Source organism: Leptonychotes weddellii, chromosome 12, assembly GCF_054177405.1.
Source record: "Leptonychotes weddellii isolate Sample4059 chromosome 12, ASM5417740v2, whole genome shotgun sequence".
Classification (NCBI taxonomy): domain Eukaryota; kingdom Metazoa; phylum Chordata; class Mammalia; order Carnivora; family Phocidae; genus Leptonychotes; species Leptonychotes weddellii.
In genome coordinates, this window is record NC_138380.1 from 79,846,261 (window position 1) to 79,866,852 (window position 20,592).

The following is a 20,592-nucleotide window of genomic DNA, read 5'->3' on the forward strand; positions in this document are numbered from 1 at the left end:
TGTAACCTCCAGCTTGGCACTCAGTTTGTTGGCACTGGAGCAGGGGTGGAATCATCAGAGTTCCCAACAACCAATTGAAAGTAAGTTCAATGATTCCAGGTAGCTCTCTAACCACACAGAACAGTAGAAACTTTGGACAAAGTAATACATTTGGTGGTGGGGGGGAACATCTCTGCCTGAATAACTGAATTTCTCCTTTGTTTGGATCTTGATTGGGCATAGGGTTTGCATTCTCAGGAATGAAACCCAAAAGAAAGAGGGGTTTCAAGTCAAGCAAGAACACTTGCTTGACTAGGTTTTCTAATGCAACATTTCTTTTCTTCCCTTCCTTCCAGTCTTTATTTCTTGACTACGGTTCTTTTACTTTCTTTTTGAAAAATTAGCCCTTTTATATCTGAGGCTTTCATGTGAGGCTCCCACAAGTCTTGTTTGGAACTAAGTTGGCTTTAAGAAATGTGTAACAAGCTGTGTCCCCCAAACTCAGCTTCTGGAGCAGGACCTTAATTACAAGAGATACAGAACAGTGTTCTCTGGATTTACCAAATGTACTCTGTGGATACTCCAACTATACATCCTTACATCAAGCGTATCGCCAAAGTCTGGGGTTCTTCGGTGATTTTCTTACAGATATTGGGCATGATAGCCCTGCCACTACATGTAACACCTGACTGACACTTTCTTCCTCGCCTGCTGGTGCCTCCTGGGCTGTCTCCATTGCTGCTGACGCCAAAAGTGGCCTTTTGAGGCGTCACCTCCATGCTGGTGTCCACCACTGCCCGGGCCAAAGCTGTGCCTGCCCAGGCTGAAGCATGCTAACATCTGCCAGGCTCTGGACTGCTGTGGCTGCAGCTGCTGCTTTCTATAAACTCGGGATGTTTGAGTGAACGGCTATTTTAGTTGTTACTTGCCCTTTTATTCCAACATCCTCACCTTAGGACTCAGGCACAAGTTCTTGGGTGCTAGGCCAGAAGACATCTGCGTGACAGTCACTATGCTATTTCCAAAATCCCACCAGGACCACCCCAAAGCACAGCTTAGTCCTGGTCCATTGCCAATGAACTTTAAGTGGGTGTCCTCCCCTTTGTCTTCCTGTGGGGTGAGTCTTCCTAGGAGACTGCTGTCCCTCAGGACCATATGCCCGTGGTAGGCCCACCCCACAAATCATCCAGGCATCCTCAGACTTAAGTCTAAATCCTAATGGTGAAAGCAGTGCTAGTTAGCTTAAGCCCAGGCCCCAGATACATTGTAATAAATGAATAATTGGAAAAATTAATGAACAAAAGAGTGAGAAAGTAAGAGAAGGAAAAGAAAAATAGAAAGAAAATTTTTAAAAGTTAAAGATTTCGGACAGCAGATCTTTTTTTTTTTTTTTTGATTTTTGAATAGTGGGCCTTTATTGGAAAGCAGATCTTAATCCCAGTTCTAAATTCTCGCATTGAGTCATGGCAGGGTGGGGAAGGCAGAGGAAGAGAAGAGGGGAGATCCCACCACTTCGGTATAAGTATCAATAGCTAGGTGTAGAAAAAAAAAAACCACAAGCAAATTGGAGGGCTAAAGCTCTCTAAGGCTGAGTAAGGCCATTTGCTCATGCCTGATTCTCAGGAAATTAGGAGCCCCTGGAGAAGGCAGGCAAACAGGAGCAAGCTTTGACCCCTTGTCAATTTATCACTCGGATAAGAGAGCCTTGATACTTATTCTGGGATTTCCCCAGATCATCTAATGGCAATGACTTTTTAAAAAGCGTAATTTCATATATGCTCCTTGGAGGTTCTGTAACTTCCTGGAATAAGGATTCAGATATTCAAGCAATGAATTTGAGATGCCAGAGCCTCTTTAACATTGCCCCATAGCTTAACAACCCCAAACTGGCATAATGCCACCCATGTAAGGCTTGGAAAAAGTCAGAGAAGAGGAGGACCCAATGAGGCCCTCTTTGTCAGTCTTTGTGGTGAGATGAGTCATCTTGTTACTGAGTACAGAAAGGCCTGGGAAACAAGCTACTTACCTCCTTTGACATTTTGCTTCATGGTTGGAAGATCTCAGGCTTCCATATACAGCTGGGTCAGTATCTGGAAACATGTAGGCCTCCAGCCTGGCCCACTCCACATATGCAGAGCTGTCGGTATAAGATCATAAGTGAACGTGAACACAGAGAACATGCGCCTGCCCATGGTCATCTTCACAACTTGGCCCCAGCCTGGCTGCCATTAAGGGAAGGGTCGGATGCTGGCCCCACTCTGCCTCTCTTCCATCTTCCTTTTACTATTCTGGCTTTGCATTCACCCATCCTGCTGTAGCCCTTGCATGCCTCATCCCCCTTCCTTTAGGAAGAGGTCAGAGGGCTACTGGAGAACAAATACTGGGATCCAGGGTTAGGTGGTGTTTAATAGTTGCTGGTAAATGAACCAATAATCGGTTCTAAATATGCACATTAAAAAATATATATATAAATAACAATTTCTCTACCCCTATTGCACGGGGGAGTTAGGATCGATATCTTGTTAAAGTTTAAGGAAGATACTCTCTTATATGTGATTCCAGAATTAAATTAAAGAAAATTAGGAGGAGAGGGGCGCCTGGGTGGCTCAGTTGGTTAAGCGACTGCCTTCGGCTCAGGTCATGATCCTGGAGTCCCGGGATCGAGTCCCGCATCGGGCTCCCTGCTTGGCAGGGAGCCTGCTTCTCCCTCTGACCCTCCCCCCTCTCATGTGTTCTCTCATTCTCTCTCTCAAATAAATAAATAAAATCTTTAAAAAAAAAAAGAAAATTAGGAGGAGTTTTATTTGGCTAGGGTAGGGGAAAGGGATGGTTGGGTAGAAAAGGGAGAGACTTGGAGAAGGGGAAGAGTTTTCCTTGGTAGAGTGGGGGTTGACATCTGCTGTTCTACCCCCTCCCAAATAAGTCCTAAGAGCCAACTCCCAATTCTCAAGGCAGGCTTGGTAGATGGATCTTGATACCTGACATTGACAACCCACAGTGCTTCTCCCCAGGGTCTGCTGACTCTAAGCATATTTTTCTTCCCCACTGCTAGGCTCTTAATGTTGAATTCATATGTTGAAACCCTAACCCGGGGCGCCTGGGTGGCTCAGTTGGTTAAGCGACTGCCTTCGGCTCAGGTCATGATCCTGGAGTCCCGGGATCGAGTCCCGCATCGGGCTCCCTGCTAGGCAGGGAGCCTGCTTCTCCCTCTGACCCTCCCCCCTCTCATGTGCTCTCTGTCTCTCTCATTCTCTCTGTCTCAAATAAATAAATAAAATCTTAAAAAAAAAAAAAAAAAAAAAGAAACCCTAACCCTTAAAGATTATGGTTTTAGGAGGTGGGACCTTTGGGAGGTGCTTAGGTCTGAGGGCAGAGCCTTCACAAATGGGATTAGTGCCCTTATAAAATAGGCCCCATAGAGATCCCAGGCCCCTTCTACCATGTGAGTACACAGAAGAATGCTCTATCTATGAATCAGGAAGAGGATTCTTACCAGACCCCAACCTGCTGACACCTTGATCTCGGGCTTCCAGCCTCCAGAACCATGAGAAACAAATTTCTGTTGTGTATAAGCCACCCAGTCTCAGGCACTTTATTGTAGCAGCCTGAATAGACTCAGACAACTACTATCTTCTGTCTTCTTTCCAACTCAAACTTCGGGTCAGACTGAAAAGCTAGTTTGGACCTACTTTCCCGATGGATTAAAGCTGCCTTGTTTCAGAACCTATAGGCACCCACCTGCTAATATAGCACCTTTGTAAGAATTAGAAACAGGGGCTCTTATGACTGTCTTTGCTCCACAGGTGCATGGATAAGCGAAGGAAGATGTTGCTTTATGCTAATCAGGAAAATATTCTGAATCAGTTCGGTTCTGGCAAGAAACCAATGACAACTTAGAACTGAATAATTGAGGAGAGTGTAAGGAACACATCATTTACAAAGGTGTGGGCAGGATTTAGAGAAACCCACAAGAATTGGCACAGCACCCTGGGGCTAGCAATGGTGGGTATTCATTACCATCCCATCCTTGAGGAGCAAGAGGAGAGAACCCTGTGCTCAAAACCTGAGAGGATCTATAGTTACGGGAGCTGTGACCCTCGGTAAAGGGAGAGAGACCATTGATGGCCACCCAGTGGAGAGGCAGCTGAAAGAAAGTAAAACTCTTCCCTTTGATCTGACCAGTGCCTCCTATTGGTAGAACCAGCCAGAAGGTAGGGTCGAGGAATGCAGTCCATTCAGGCCAGCCACTCAGGGAACAGAGGAGGGTGAGGTGTGGGAACTGGATCTAGAGAGGCAAATGGAAAACATCCAACACAGGTGCCCCCTTCCTCCAGGCAGATGTGCCCCTGTCCAGACACACCTAAGGAGTGTGCATAGGTCACATTTCAGCCGCACTTCCTTTCCTTGGCCAGACACCCTTTTGCAGGGCATAGACTACACAACCATATGTGGAGGTCCTGACCTTTGAGGACCATACCCCTTTTCATGTGCAAAAATTTTATAAAAGGAACTCATGTCCCAAAGGTAAATAGAAAAAAATAAACCATTCCAAATAGATGTCTCCTCCAACCATATTTCTGCTCTTCTTCCAATTCTGCTCTACCTTCTCCATAAACTTCTTTCTTTTCTCTACCAAATGGCACAATCATCCACCTGGTCCATGTTCTCCCTTGTCTTCCACATTCAAACAATTGGTTATCAGCACATTGGTTCCCCTTTAGAATCTATCACCTCTTCTCTATTGTTATTATACTGCCACAGGTCATTATCCTCTATCCCCAGATTTACCACTACAGTCATTTCCAAACTGGGCTCCCTGTTACTCACACGTATCCCATCCCACTTTTCTTCCACTCTCACACCATGGTCAGAGGTATCCTTCTAGATAGCACTGATAGGATTGCCTCATCTCACTGCTTAAAATCCTTCTGTGACTTACCTTTTCCCCTTAGGCAAGTTCAAATACATCAGTCTGACACAGAAGACTCCATAAGACCCTGCCCCCACTAATTCCTCCAGCCTCATTGCTCACCACATCCTGCATGTTCTCCTTACTCCTGAATGCTGACCCTCTTGCAATTTATCCAAAGCACCATGCTCCCTCCCACCCCTAGGGCTTTTCCTAGGCTATTCTCTCTGCCTAACATGACTTCACCCCTTTACACCATCCAACTGATGTCTATTCCTCCATCAAGGCATAGGTGAAGTATCTCTTCTTTTTGGAAAACAGTCTTGACCCTTCTCTCTTCTCCTGCAAGATGACTTAGGTGCCCTTTACTCGTACCCATTTTCTGCACCCCATTAACACCTCTGTGCAGCTCTCTTGATAGCACTTATGACACTTTCTCTCACTGCTAATTTTCTTGTCTGTCACCCTCACTATCCCTGCAGCCCCAGTACCTAACACTGACCGGCTCTACCTATCATAGGATCTGCAAGTGCTAATTGAAATGAAGTAGGTTGTAATGAAATGGAATCTTCCCTGGTTGGCGCTGCCTGACTTCAATCCAGTTAATCCATTATCATGTGTGACTACTGACTTTGTCAACATGCTACTCCTGCTTTATGGTTTATGACTGAATGTAATTTGCTTTGTCCTGCTTTCCTCGTGGTTTATAAGCTTTTAAGACAGAGAGAAACCTATCTTCTAATTCTGAATGATTTCTCACTCAAATTCTGTTTGAATATTTTGCCAGACACTGGGAAAAACCAAAGGAAATTAAGCATTAATGAGGTCACATTCCATAGAAAAATAAACCCCTCCCAGCTCTCTTCTCTTAAGGGCATGGCCTCAATAAAATTTTCAAGGTAGCTATTTAAAAAGTACCTCTTTTGCCACCATTCACTTCATTCACATCTAACTGAATGTGGAAGGAACCTGGAGTGAGTGAGTGAAATATATATTTTTTAATCTTACTTGGGTAAGAACCTTGAGAAAAGAGCCTGGGGATACCTCTGTGTTTGCTCTCTTACTCCCCTTCCTTATTCACGTAACTCACATTTGTTTTTTAATTGTGTGCCAAGTGTTCTCCTAAGGTTATAAACTGAAGATTGCTGTGATGCAATGGTGGCTAGTACTTGCCCAAGTGTTTGCCCAGATACAGAACACTGCCACACAGGGCATCTCATTTAACTTTCATTAGCCAAAGAGGTGGGCATTGTTACTGCACCTGTTTTCCCGATGATCAGACGCCTCAACTTTAAAAACTCTCTCATCATACCCCTCACTCCAGTCACTGCCTCATCAGTCAGCTCTGAGGGACTTCCCAGCTTCACTCAGATACAACTGGACAGCATCTGTCTTTGGGTGTGCACTCCTGCTTCCTGCCCTGGGGTGTCTCTGACGTCTCAGATGAGCAGCCTGTTGCATGTACTGGCAGCTTAAATATTGTCAAACTTAGGAATGAAGGGGGGGGTCTGTGCTCATGTGGGCTCCCTCAGTCATCAGAGACCCATTTTAAAGGGCTCCTCCCAAGGTTTAAGGGCCCATTGCTTGCATCATTGGCCAACTCAATAACACATCCTTGTGTTGGCTCTTTCTTCATCTCCATTTCACTTTTCCTTCCCTCACTTCTACTCCTTGCAGTTTCTTCTCAAATAAACTACCTGTACACAGCATTTTTAACTCCAGCTCTGCTTCCAAGGAAACTGAACTATAATCATGAGCTTGGATGACTCTCCAAGTATCCCAGTTGTTTACATGGAAGACTGTAATTCATAGTCAGGTCGACTGACTCCCAAATTCCATGTGCTTTTCTCTCTACCCTCCTTGCATTGAGAGAACTAATAGTCTAAGTACTTAGAGGCTTAGCTACAGAAACAACTAACTACAAAAGAGAGGTGTCAAGTCAAAAGTAGAAGCAAATGAATTTGGAGCACAGAAAAGAGTGATCAGTTGAATGAGGGTGGGTGTGTGGGCTGGTGAGGAAATGCTTCACAGGGCAGGTGGCCAGGAGGCCTCTCCTAATCACTCTCAACAGGCGGTCCCATCTGGTATTTTCTCTGCTAGCATAGTCATCTCCTTCTTAGCAATTAATCACAATGTGTAAGTAAATATTTGTTTCTATTTGTTTATTGTCTCTATGTCCCAAGAGGGCAGGTACCACATCAGTTTTATTTACCACAATATCCCTGGCACTGAACACAGTGACTAGAACATAACTAATGATCAATAAATTAACTAGCAAATTAAAAAAAATCAATCTTAATTGGTGAACAAATCAATAAATTTGTTCTTAATGAACAAATGAATCAGTAAATGAATGGTATCACAGGCAAAGTGAACAGAATAAAGAAAAGCATGGAAGAGTATGAGAATACAATCTATCCAGAGAAATGTCTGTGGTTGGTTATATAGGATGTATTTGTTTGGAAGAGTGGAAAGGCCAGAAGTGGCTGAGGAAAGTATCTCTTACAGTAACATTGAGACTATATAAATATTCAATATATAATACTGCTGGGCAGATAATGTTGCCTGATAACTGCCTATAAAACTTGGGTTATATACTGCACTAAGTGTGTTTTCTGCTCTGTCAGACAGTTGGTGTTGGCAGGGCTGGACCTTGTTTGCAGGTGTGGGCCCTTGCATTACAGGTATGCCTTGGATTATCTGCTGCCATTGTTGCCCATTGTATTTTGTGCAGTTGTATATTGGCAGATCCTGTCCTAAGTCCCACCTGCTGGCTGTGCTTCTAGTTCTGCCTACCTCAGAGTTTCTGTTTAGGACTCTTGCTGCCCTTCATTCTCTGTCTTGCCTTTCTCATCTGAACTCTTACAGCATGTAACACCAGACTTCAGACCCTTAAGAACAACACAAGGCAGTATAAGATACCTTCTAATTCATTAATTCAAGCATATATTAATGGCATACTATGGGATAGACACTATACCGGGCGCATGTCTCTCCTGGTTGACTCATGATTCTATGCACTCTGCACTGTTCAGCTGCCTTGTTTCTCACCTGACAATTCAGAGAGTTACCACTGCCTTCTCTCTGCTCTGGTTTGCTGTGGTGGGCTCACCTAACCTCAATACCTTTCTTGTGGACCATGTTAGCTAAGGATGCTGCTACAAAATTATGATGGAATGATTTCCCTGCTGCCCTGCCTTCAACACAACTCAAGAAAAAAAAAATCAAAATATTCCAGCAACCCTCAGACAGTTTCTCTTCTCACTCCCAGAAGTCTGGTTAGAAGTGGACAGCTACCCATTCCTTTCTGGCTCCTTGACAGCTAAGATTGTACCCTTGGTGTATTGACATTTCAGGAACAAATGAAACTCACCTTTACCATTGCTTATTTTTAGTGTCTCTGCATTTATATTTAGAAAAGCAGTTCTGACAGGCCTCCAAGAGCAACATTCCTGCAATTTTTGCTGGAGCATGGGGAGGCCACAAGGAGGGAAAGGAAGTCATGCATGTTATCCACTGTTTATTTCCTGGACCTAGTGCCCAGCACAGGCACATGTACTATAAAAGAGGCAAAGCGAGAGCAAGAGCCAGGGCTCACCTCCAATTGCTCACACCTGGCCATTCAGCAAGCCTCCTAGTGGCACACACCGGCTTCACTTGCAGGGTTCCTAAGAGAAAGGGTAAGTGAAAATCAGGAGGACCAAAAGAGGTGCTGACTAAAAACTGAAGTAAAATCACTCCCAACCTACAACTTGACATATTTTTTCTTCTTTTCAGTTCCTACAAAACATGTTCCTGCGTATTTTTAAAAAGTTCTAAAATAAGTATTATATTCATGTAGTATAAAACTCAAAAGGAAGATTTTGTAACATCTATCATAGACAAAGGATTAATAACTCTAATACCTCTTGGACATTAAGGGACAAAAGACCAAAAACTTGAGAGAAAAATGAACAAAAGACATGAACAAACAATGATAGGGACGTGTTAAAAGAACACACTGGCCAAATTCAAGTGGTTCTTCTGAAAGGTGAAATCTGGGATAATTTGAGCAACAAAATAAATGTTGATAGTAGATATAATGCAGAGAATAAAATAAATATCTATGAGTCCATTCTGACATAAATAATTAAGTAAATAAGTAATTAAGGTGGGAGAGGGAAAGCTCTTTCTCACAGCAGAATTCCAATCCCTAAGTATAGAAGCAATGGTGAAAATATAAATTGCTGGGGCGCCTGGGTGGCTCAGTCGGTTAAACGACCTACTCTTGATTTCGGTCAGGTCATGGTCTCAGGGTCCTGAGATTGAGTCTGTGCCTGAGCCGGGGCCCTAGCCCCATGCCCAGCCCCACGTTGGGCTCTGCATTCTGTCAGGAGTCTGCTTGAGATTCTTTCCCTCTCCCTTTGCCCCTCCCTGCCCTGTCCTCACTTGTGCTTGCACTCACTCTCTCTCTGAAATAAATAAAAAAACCTTAGAAAAAAAAAAAGAGGCTACAAAATACTAATCAGCCAACACTACATTAGTCATAGATAAGAATCCCACTCCCCCTGCTTGTGTTCCCTCTCTCGCTGTGTCTCTCTCTGTCAAATAAATAAATAAATCTTTAAAAAAAAAAAAAAAAGGAATCACCCATAGGAGCTGAAGTTCCTGGGATAAATAGATTAAGGCAAAAATATTTGCATAGCTTCAAAGTCAGAGTCAAGCTCATGAGACATATTGATCACATAGTTAAGTGAGTTTCCATAACTAAAAAGCTATTCTTTTCTCCTATTTCATGGGGATATACTTTGAAGCTATGCAAATATTTTTGCCTTAATCTATTTATCCCAGGAACTTCAGCTCCTACAGGTGATTCTTATCTATGACTAATACTGTAGTATTTGCTTATTTTATAGCCTCTTTTTTGATATGATGTGCGGAAAAGAGCACAGCACTACTTCTGTGATATTCTTGCCAAAAGTGTATTCCCTGAATTTTGTCAGGAGGAAACATTAGCCAAACTCAAACCAAGTACATTTTACACAATAACTGGTCATTATTCAGCAAGGTCACAAAAGAAAAACCAAGAGAACTATCCTAGATTGGAGGAGAGCAAGGCAACGTGAACCCTTGACCCTGGAACAGAAAAAAGACATTAGTGGGACAACTGGTGAAATCTGAAAAAGACCTGTAAATAGCTAATAGTATTACAGTTAGGTTAATTTCCTATATGGTGGCTTTATAAGGTGTTAACATTTGAAAAGTAAGAGACAAGAAGTTTCTGATACTTTCTGCAAATTTTTCCTAGACCTGAAAAATTTTCAAAATAAAAAGTAAAAATAAATAAAATTTTAAAAGGAAGAAAAGGGTATACAATGTTCCCTTTAACCCATTCTCCAGGAATAAATTTCTTTCCAACAGAGAGCTACCGTTAACAGCTTCTCACTTATCCTTCCAGAGATTTCCCATGTAAACAAACACATGGATATTCATCATGTGTTTATGCATATATGTATTAAGAGATCCTTCTATATAAGTATATGTCATCCACCTAATGACTGTTTAATATTATATAGATTATATGTATTACATACATTAATTACTGATGGTCATTTATGGTTCTAATATTTTGGTATTAGAAACAATACTACAATAAAGGCTTTAGTTCCTGTATATAGTACTTGTAGTATAAACTTCTGGAAGTGTAATTTCTGGTTCAAAGTGTATAAAGATCTTAATTTTTATCGATATGCCCAAATTGGTCTCCACAAGTGATGTACTGGTTTATATTCTTATCATCAGGGTAGACAAGTGCTGATAATTTGTGTTTTGTCAACACAGCGTACAGAGTGCTCTTTGCCCATATGATAGGTAAAAAACATACCTGACTGTAATTGTGATATGCATTTCTCTTGCTGAGAATCAAGTTAAGGCTTACTTCATATATGTAAACTCCATTTGTGTTTTCTTTTCCATGAACTGTATATTCTTTTTTTTTTTTTTAAAGATTTTATTTATTTATTTGACAGAGAGAGACATAGCGAGAGAGGGAACACAAGCAGGGGGAGTTGGAGAGGGAGAAGCAGACTTCCCCACAGAGCAGGGAGCCCGATGTGGGGCTCGATCCCAGGACCCTGGGATCACGACCTGAGCCGAAGGCAGACGCTTAACGACTGAGCCACCCAGGAGCCCCATGAACTGTATATTCTTTTACTTTGCTTATGGAAGGGGGTGACTCATTGGTTTTCTTTCACATTATTTCCTAATTTAATGCAACCTTGTAAAATAGGTATATTATCCCCATTTAGTAAAGAAATAGAGGCCCAAAGTTAAAATGCTATTTGTATACTGAGAATCCCAGTTTGTCTAACTTCAACCTGAGCACTTTCTACAGCCTTATTGCCCAGATTAAAGTGAAAAAAGGAAGAAGGAGCACTTTCTCAATTGTTACCTGAAGCACAACAAATTCTTTCTAGGTATAGGTGGAACTGTCCCTAGGTGTTAAATTACCTCCCTTCTTCCTGGGGGAATGCTTTCACTTGCTCATTGGGTCTCCAATTCTATTTATTTTATGTAAACAAAAGATGAAGAATACAAAGTTTAAAAGGAAGACTTGGAAGTATTCAAATGATGCCTGGAAATTGGGTACAAATTACTAAATATGTTAGAGAACATGGCCAAGTTTGTTTGCAAGCTCTTGATTAATGTGTTCCCAGGTATGGTCATGCAATATCAGAGCATAAGAGTCTTTGAGGGTCTTGTGAAAAATGCACTTCCAGACTCTACCACATGCCACATACAGAATCCTCATCTCTGTGCACAAAGTATCCACAAGTTCCCAAAAGCTCTCCCGGTGACTCTGACTAAAGTTGATGAACTGCACTGCCATTCAAGGTGTGACCCACAGACCAGCAATTGTACCACCTGGTGCTCATTAGACATACAGAATCTCAAGTTGGTCCCTAGACTGGTGGCCCAGAATCTGCGTTTTAACATGATCTTTAGGAGAATTTATGTGTACATTAAAGTTTGAGAAGCACTGCCCCTAGAATGAAAAAGGATAAAGAGTATTAGGCATAGACTTTTTTTATTGGGGTAAAATGAGCATACAGTCAACTGTACATATTTAAACTGTACAACTGGATAACTTTGCCATATGTTTTTTTCCATGAAATTTTCAGTCAAGAGAATGAACATACCCATCATCGCCCATCATGTCCCTTTATAATCTCTCTTTCCTGCCTCTCTCTCAAACCCTTCCATCCCCAGGTCACCATGTATTAGGTGTCATTATAGATTAGTTTGCATTTTTGAGTTTTTATATATATTGATTGTGTCTGGCTTCTCTCACTCAGTATGATCATTTAGAGATTCATATGTATTATGCATGTATTAATAGTTCATTCCTTTTTACTGCTGAATAGTATCTCATCATTTGGCTATATCAAATTTTTTTATCCATTTTTCTACTGATAGACATTTGGGGTTGTTTTAGTTCTTGGCTATTAAAAATAAAGGTGCTATGAACATTTGTGTATAAGTTTTTGTATGAACATATGATTACATTTCTCTTGGGTAAATACCTGAGTAGAATGGCTGGGTCATACAGTATGCTTAACCTAAGTGCCAAGTTACCTAAATGACTTTGGAAATGAGTGGAGTCTACAAGACTAAAGCAAAAGAAACTGCACATAAGCACTGTATTCTAGTGGATAAAGTTGTTTCCTTGTGTTAATAATTCTGATACTACTGCACATGTATTCTGGAATTAAACAATTAAGTAAATGGACAATGGGTGATAAGAACCAGGTTTCTTGCTGTTGAAGTGAGAATTTACGGATAAGCTAGGGAAGGTGGCCAGAATGATCCTGGTGCTAACGGACTAAAATTGAAGACATAAGTATAAACTCATGTTTAGTTTAACACAGATACAGATGGTTACATACAGAAATATTTATTGATATGCATATATACGCAGGTAAGAATATACACATATATTTTCTTGCTCTGTCAGCTGAGAGGGCCTAGAACAGTGAGTACTCATAGAGTCCAAATTTTGATTTCTAAAACCCTTCTCCAATAAGAGGAACCAGGAGCTCCTTGGAGAAATGGCTACTCCCAGGACTGGGTAGGAAATGTAAAAATGTAGCTGGAGTATCTTTTAGTCACACAGAGCAAGGGAGTACTCAAAAACAACCCACCATAATGATGGGGCATATAAAAGGCACAAAGAAGCAAACTGGAAAAATTTCCAATAGCCATATTTTAGAGATACATACATACTGAAATATTGACAGAAGAAATGATATGATATCTGGAATTTGCTGCCAAATAACCTAAGGTAAGGGATGGATAGGGGTATAGTTGAAACAAGGTTTGTCATAAATTAATCGTTTTTGAAGCTGGGTGATGGTTACATGGAAGTCAAACTATTCTGTCTACTTGTTTAAATGTTTGAAAATGTCCATTGAAAAAGGATGAGAGAGTTAGAAATTTTTCAGCAACTCGAGTTCCAAGAGAAACACACAATGCTCTCCAAGGATATCAAACTTGTATCTTCTTCTTTTACCTGCCTATTGTTAAGGCTTTTCTGATTTTAGCCCCTATTAGCCAAGATTGTTGTACAACCATATCCTGGATGCCCAGGGCTGCCTGCAATTTCCATATTTTATATAAGTGAGATTTGGATGCCCAGGCACAGGTTTGCCAGAGGAAACAGGGCAGCCTTTGACAGCATACCTGGAAAGATCTGGAAGCCTCTGTATGAATTATGGAACCTCCAGAAACAGATACTTGAGAAATTAAAGCTCACCGTAGAGTTTCCAACACAATGTGGCCTTCAGCTCCACAGAATCAGGTTCACAAGGACCATTTTCTCAATGGTGACATAAATCTATCTCCAGACTTACTGCCGGCAACATATGAAGGTATACTTTTACTAAAGAAAGAGGGAGAGATAAAGAGAGGAAAAGAAAAAAGAAAACAAGGGGGAGAGAATACCTTTTGCATTTTTCCTTTGCAGACCAGTCAAATGGGTATCAACAAAGTAATCATTAGAAAATGGATACTTCCAACAAGTTCAAAGGAATTTTGAAAGTTAATGAAGGGTTGAAGTGCAGTGCTCATGGAATCATCGAGGTCTTGACAGTACTAAAAATTCTTAAATATTCTTAAATTCTTTTTAAGAAATTATTGAGACATAAATTACATACAGTATGGTTCTATTTTGACAAATGTATAGTATAATCATAGTATAATCATCACCATAATGAAGATATGTAACAGTTCCATCATTTTCCCCAATTTCCCTATATTTCTCTGTAATTAAGCCCTTTACCTCTACTAGCTCCCATTAACCACGGATCTGTTTTTTTTTTTTTTTTTTGGTTTGTTTGTTTGTTTGGTTTTGCCTTTACCAGAATGCCATAAAGTAAGTAGATTTTTGAGTTCGATTTTATTCACTTAACCATAATCCATTTGGAATTCAGTCATGTTATATGTATCAGTATTTCATTCCTTTTTACTGTAGAATAGTATTCTACAAGTTCATCTATTCATCAATTGAGGTTCACTTGGATTATTTCCAGTTTTTGATGATAATGAATAAAACTGCTATAAACATTTATGAACACATTTTTGTTTGAACATAAGTTTTTATTTATCTTCGATAAATACCCGAGTGAGTTTGCTGGGTCTTATGGTAAGTATATATTTAACTTTATAAGAAACTGCCAATCTGTTTTCAAAAGTGGCTGAAACATTTTGTGTTCCCAACAGCAATTTATGAGAGTCCCAGTTGCTCTGTATCCTCAACTGACATTTGGTGTCCTCAGTTTTTCCCTCCATTCTAACAGGTATATTGTTGTATCTCATTGTGGTTTTAATTTGCAGTTCCCTGATGACTGATGATATTGAACATATTCATGTTTTTTTCCTATGTATAAATCTCCTTTGGTAAAGTGTTTGTTCAAATCTTTTGCTCAATTTTTAATTGGATTGTTTATTTCCCTTCTGAGAGTTCTTTATGTATTCTGGACACAAGTCCTTCACGAGATGTTTGCTCTGCAAATATTTTCACTCTGATTATGACTTGTCCTTTCATTTTCTTAACAGTGCCTGGATGGTTAATTTTATGTGTCAACTGATTGGCCAATGGATGTTAAGATTAAATATTATTTCTGGGTGTGTCTATAAGGACATTCCAGATGAGATTAGTTTCTGAGTTGGTGGATTCAGTAGAATAAATTGTTCTCTTCAATGTGGGTGGCATCATCCAACCCATTGAGGGCCTAAACAGGAGAAAAGGCAGACAAAGGAGGGATTCACCCTTTTTTCTTTATGTCTGATTGCTTGAGCTGAGGCATTGATCTTCTTCTGCCTTGGTGCTCTTGGTTCTGAGGTTTTCAAGCTGGACAGGAATCTACACCTTCAGCTCTCCTGGTTCTCAGGCTTTTGGACTTGATAGTGAATCACACCACTAGCTTTTCTGAATCTCCAGATTTCAGAGTGCAGACCATGGAACTTGTTGGCCTCCATAATTATGTGAGAGCCAATTCCCTATAATAAATGTCTCTATCTATTATCTATCTATCTATCTATCTATCTATCTATCTATCTATATCTATCTATCTATCTATCTACCTACCTACCTACCTGATATTGTATCATAACATACAATGGCTTTTGAATAGAACACTTTAATTTTGATAAAACTTAGCAATTTTTAAAAATTTCATGGTTTGTGCTTTTTGTGTCCTCTTTAAGAACTTCTTTGCCTAACACAAAAATCATAAAGATATTCTTCTATTTTGTCTTTTAGAAATTGTATAGTTTTAGGTTACATTTAGGTCTATGATCCAATTTGAGTTAATTCATGGTGTGAAGTAAGGGTAGAGTGTTATTTTATTTATTTTTTACATTTGGATGTCCAATTGTTCCAGCATTATTCATTGAAAAGACTGTTCCTTCTCCTTTGAATTATCTTGTCACATTTGTCAAAATCAATTGACTGTATGTGCAAAGGCCTATTTCTGGGCCCTCAGTTCTGCTCCACTGAATTATATAGGTCTATTCTTAGGCCCAAACCACACACTTTCCAGTAAGTCTTGAAATCAGCTAGTGTGAGCCTTCCAACTTTGTACTTCTTTTTCAAAATTGTTTGGCTATTCTAGAACTACTGACTTTCCATATACACTTTAGGATCGGTTTGTAGAAAAAAGATCTGCTGGGATTTTGGCTGGGATTTTGACTGGGATTGCAATCTATAGCTCAGTTCGGGAGAAATACATCTTAACAATATTGGGTCTTCTAATTCACCACCATAGGATCTCTCTGCATTTATTTAGGGTTTTTTTTTTTTTTCTTATCAAGGTTTTATAGTTACTAACATGTAAGACTTGCATATACAGTTGGTCCTTGAACATTGTGGGGGTTAGGGGTGCTAAAATCCTTGTATAACTTTTGACTCCCCCAAAACGTAGCTACTAATAGCCCACTGTTGACTAGAAGCCTTACTGATAACATCAGCAGTTGATTACCACGTTTGGTATGCCATATGTATTATATACTGTATTCTTATAAAAAACTAGAGAAAAGGTTAAGAAAATCATAAGGAAGATAAAATACATTTACAGTACTGTACTTATCAAAAAAGTTCCGCATATAAGTAGACCTGTGCAGCTCAAAACCATGTTGTCCCAGGGTCAACCATATTTTGTTAAATTTATCGCTAAACACTTCATGTTTTCTGATACTATTATAAACAATTCTGTCATAATTAATTCAATTTCAATTGTTCATTGCTCATTTATATACAATTGATTTCTGTATATTACTCTTATATCCTGAGAAACTGTTGTAGGATAAGTAGGGGCTGGTTACATGAGGTTGGGTGAATGGGAAGAAGAGGGAACATCTGACGCAAAGGTACTGAGACATGAACAGGGGAATTCTTATGGAGGAGGGGTATGGGTTAACTGGGAACACCCTAGACTGTGTGATACAGAAAGGAAGCTTGGCCAAGCAGAGGTCCAGAACTGTGGTCTGAATGCAGGCTTTGTTCAGGTGAGAGGAGCCTGGTGCCATTTAGCTCTGAAATAGAGATAAAGAACTGAGGGGTGAATCCGCTGGTCTCGCTACATTTTGCTGTATTCATTCCCATTGAGAAACCTCAGGCAAGAAGGCAACCCTAAACATTCTATATTAATCCAAGTGTCAACAGCAAAGCAGGAGTTGGCAGGAAGTGACTCTTCAAAGGGTAAATTATAGGGGCATTTAAGCTAAGCTAAGGAGGTAAGAGGTTTGGAGTTCATTCTGTAGAGAGTGGGTAAGCCACTGACATGTTTTAAACCATCAAGTTTCATAGCAGATTGTGTTTTAGAGAGAATGCACTGATGATTATGAAGAGAATGGATTTGCCTGGGGGAGAGAAGAGAGTGATAAGAGAAGTATGTGAGGCAGGGGGTTTGGTTAGGGAGCTGTTAAAATAATTCAGGACATAAGATTGTAAGGCAGGAACTAAGAGCATGATGGCTGTGAAATAGGAAATTCCTGACGCATTTGAGGATAAGTCAGGTTTTGGTGCCTCTGCGCTCAGGTGCCAGTCTTCCTTATTTTCCAAAAAGACCCCATCCACAATGCGCAATAATGCCAAGTCTCTCTAAGCTCGGAAATTTTCATAATTCTCTGTGTTATGCTGTCTGTAATTTACTTTTAAATACTTTAGCATATGCATTATGTCATATATAGGTGGGTACATTAGTTCTAATTCAAATCTGAGGGATAGTTAATTATAATTTAAAGAACCCTAATCAGAAATAAACTTTGCACAGGGATTAGCATTTAAGGTCAGCTCTCCAATATTCTCTGTGTAAATATGCACTAGGAGGTGAGGTGGTTAACATCAAGGGAATCAGAAATATAGTTTCATTGGTAAAACTTTAGTATATATGGATTGACTAGACATCCCCACACTAATTGATTTAGGAACAGCAATCTAATGGGTACAGTAGCCTAACTTTCTTTGAAGAGCATTCCAGGCCTAGGGTTCCCTTTGCCTTTGTATTCCATCACTTAACAAGGGATTCTGATCCAAGAGAAGTTTAGTGGATTCTCTTACATGCTGTTACATCTGTTTTGAGTGAACCTTTCATGCACAGCACTTGTCAAGTGCTTAAAGATTAGAGAGTGGGGAGTAGGTTTAACAAAAAAGATGTGACTATTGTTGTCCTGCCGGTTAAGACAGACTTGTCTGGGAGGCTAAATTCCACCTGCTTTCATGTAGCCTTACTCCAGGCAAGAGGCTCTCACTCACTTAATCATTTGGTATCTGTAACCTAAATCCAATTGCCTTTGATCAGCAATTGGCCACACTTCCATTCCTTTCAGAAACTTCCAAACTCCCGGGTGCCTGGGTGGCTCAGTCGTTAAGCATCTGCCTTCGGCTCAGGTCATGATCCCAGGGTCCTGGGATCAAGTCCCACATCGGGCTCCCTGCTCGGCAAGAAGCCTGCTTCTCCCTCTCCCATTCCCCCTGCTTGTGTTCCTGCTCTCGCTATTTCTCTCTCTGTCAAATAAATAAATAAAATCTTTAAAAAAAAAAAAAAGAAAAAGAAACTTCCAAACTCCCAATGCTGTCCCCACCAAACTCTGCTCACACAGTCTGTCCCCCTGGCCGGTTCTTCCTGGGGCAGAGCTTTCTGGTCCTCTCAGTCCCCAGGCAGTCCCTCTTCAATTTATGTCATATCTCCTCAGGGCATCTTGTGCTCCCTGAATGTCACAGCTATCAGCTTAGCTGCTTATGGTTCTCAGATTATTCTATGTGTTCATCTGACCTCCCCAAATGGGAGACAAACTCTTAGAGGAACAGGATCCCCCTGTCCCTTCCTCCTTTCCATATTTTAAATACTTTGGTCAAGCACTACCCTTGGCATTGGTAAACAAGACAAACAGCTTCTGCCCTAAGACAATGTTCAGTTTAGTTAGCAAGAGAGACAAGAAAATGGGCAATTTTGAGAGACAATAATAAGGGCTAGGAATTCACTCATTAACTTATTCATTCATTTGCTCTGCTCATTTCACAAATGTGTATTGAGCCAATCCTACTTTAGCCACTGGCTGACACTGCTCAAGAAAGAGCCTGACCTCAATGATTCATAGTCCACGAAAGGGACTAGCCCACACTCAGAAGAGAAGGAAGTTGAATCCTGAAGGATAGGCAGTTGTGAGGTAAGGCTGATAACCACCAGTTAGTTGGTGCAGAGTGGTGCTTTAAGTTGCTGGGAATCGTCAGCTCCATCTTCCCACCACAAATATCTAATCCAGGCTTTCTTCCCAGAGAAAAATAAAACCAAGAAATACTACACAATGTTTGCACATGTGTGATGTGCAGTGAGGGGGCACCTCCCTCTCCAGGCTAAAGTTCTCCCAGGAAGCAGCTTCTGAGGTGGAAATCCCCAGAGAATCAACCAGCTTGGGGAGGGGGAAATCCACACTTTCCCTTTAATAGCTGGGTGTTGTTTTCCCCCGTACCCCACTAAGAAGCCCCAAACTAAATTTATAGTTAACCCACAGGAACCTCTTTCTTCTCCAAGTAATAGCCTACTTGACAAGATAGGTTTCTCAATGGGAATGAATACAGCAAAATGTAGCGAGACCAGCAGATTCACCCCTCAGTTCTTTATCTCTATTTCAGAGCTAAATGGCACCAGGCTCCTCTCACCTGAACAAAGCCTGCATTCAGACCACAGTTCTGGAGCTCTGCTTGGCCAAGCTTCCTCTCTGTATCACACAGTCTAGGGTGTTCCCAGTTAACCCATACCCCTCCTCCATAAGAATTCCCCTGTGTGAGGATGAATCAGCAGAATTTTACCAAAGTTTGAGGTGGGAGGGACCTCCCACGGTGCCTCTGTATTATGGTTATGGAGCTGTGAACTCATCTTTCCAGTTGGCAGACTCTCAAGTTTGCCCAAGAATTGCCTTTCCGTGGTGTGCAAAAGTTCAGTCCCAACATGACTTGATCTGGGTGTTAAAGAGAAAAATTCAACTGAGTAAATTTGAAGACCTTAATTGGCTATATTCAATGATTCATAAATTGGGCAGCATCCCATCTAGCCAATAAAAAGGAGCTCTCAAGAGCTGTAGAAAGGAAAAGTTTTTAAAGGCAGAAAGGAGGTGGGAAAAGTTTATTAGAGTGCATGGTTTCAGGCACCTTCCTAAGGAGGATGGAAAGGGTGTATCTGGTGATTTCCTCACTAGTGCTGACCAGGTAATTCTGGATTGATTGGTTAAAGGTTACAGTCCTGGAGAGGCTGAATTTGCAATTTGCTGAGTAAACCTTAGCATAAGTGACTCCATTTTGGGCCTGTAGTCTCTTTTTTTTTTTTTTAATTTTTTTATTCTTATATTATCCCCAAACATTGCATCATTAGTTTTAGATGTAGTGTTCCATGATTCATTGTTTGTGCATAACACCCAGTGCTCCATGCAGAATGTGCCCTCCTCAATACCCATCACCAGGCTAACCCATCCTCCCACCCCCTCCCCTCTAGAACCCTCAGTTTGTTTTTCAGAGTCCATCGTCTCTCATGGTTGTCTACCCCTCTGATTTCCGCCCCCTTCATTCTTCCCCTCCTGCTACCTTCTTCTTCTTCTTCTTTTTTTTTTTCCTTAACATATATTGCATTGTTTCAGAGGTACAGATCTGAGATTCAACAGTCTTGCACAAT

The 20,592-nt window shown here is 40.8% G+C and overlaps 1 long non-coding RNA gene across 2 annotated transcripts in view; it reads right to left on the bottom strand.

Moving 5' to 3' along the window:
* Window positions 1-1,550: 1,550 nt before the first annotated feature.
* LOC115940553 (uncharacterized) overlaps window positions 1,551-20,592 on the bottom strand; it is a 162,128-nt gene continuing 143,086 nt past the window's right edge. For both annotated transcript variants that reach the window (XR_014139415.1, XR_014139414.1), the window contains 2 exons: window positions 8,487-8,556; window positions 1,551-2,116 (listed from right to left, as the gene is read on the bottom strand). This is a non-coding gene — a long non-coding RNA (uncharacterized LOC115940553). The remainder of the gene's footprint in view (window positions 2,117-8,486; window positions 8,557-20,592) is intronic.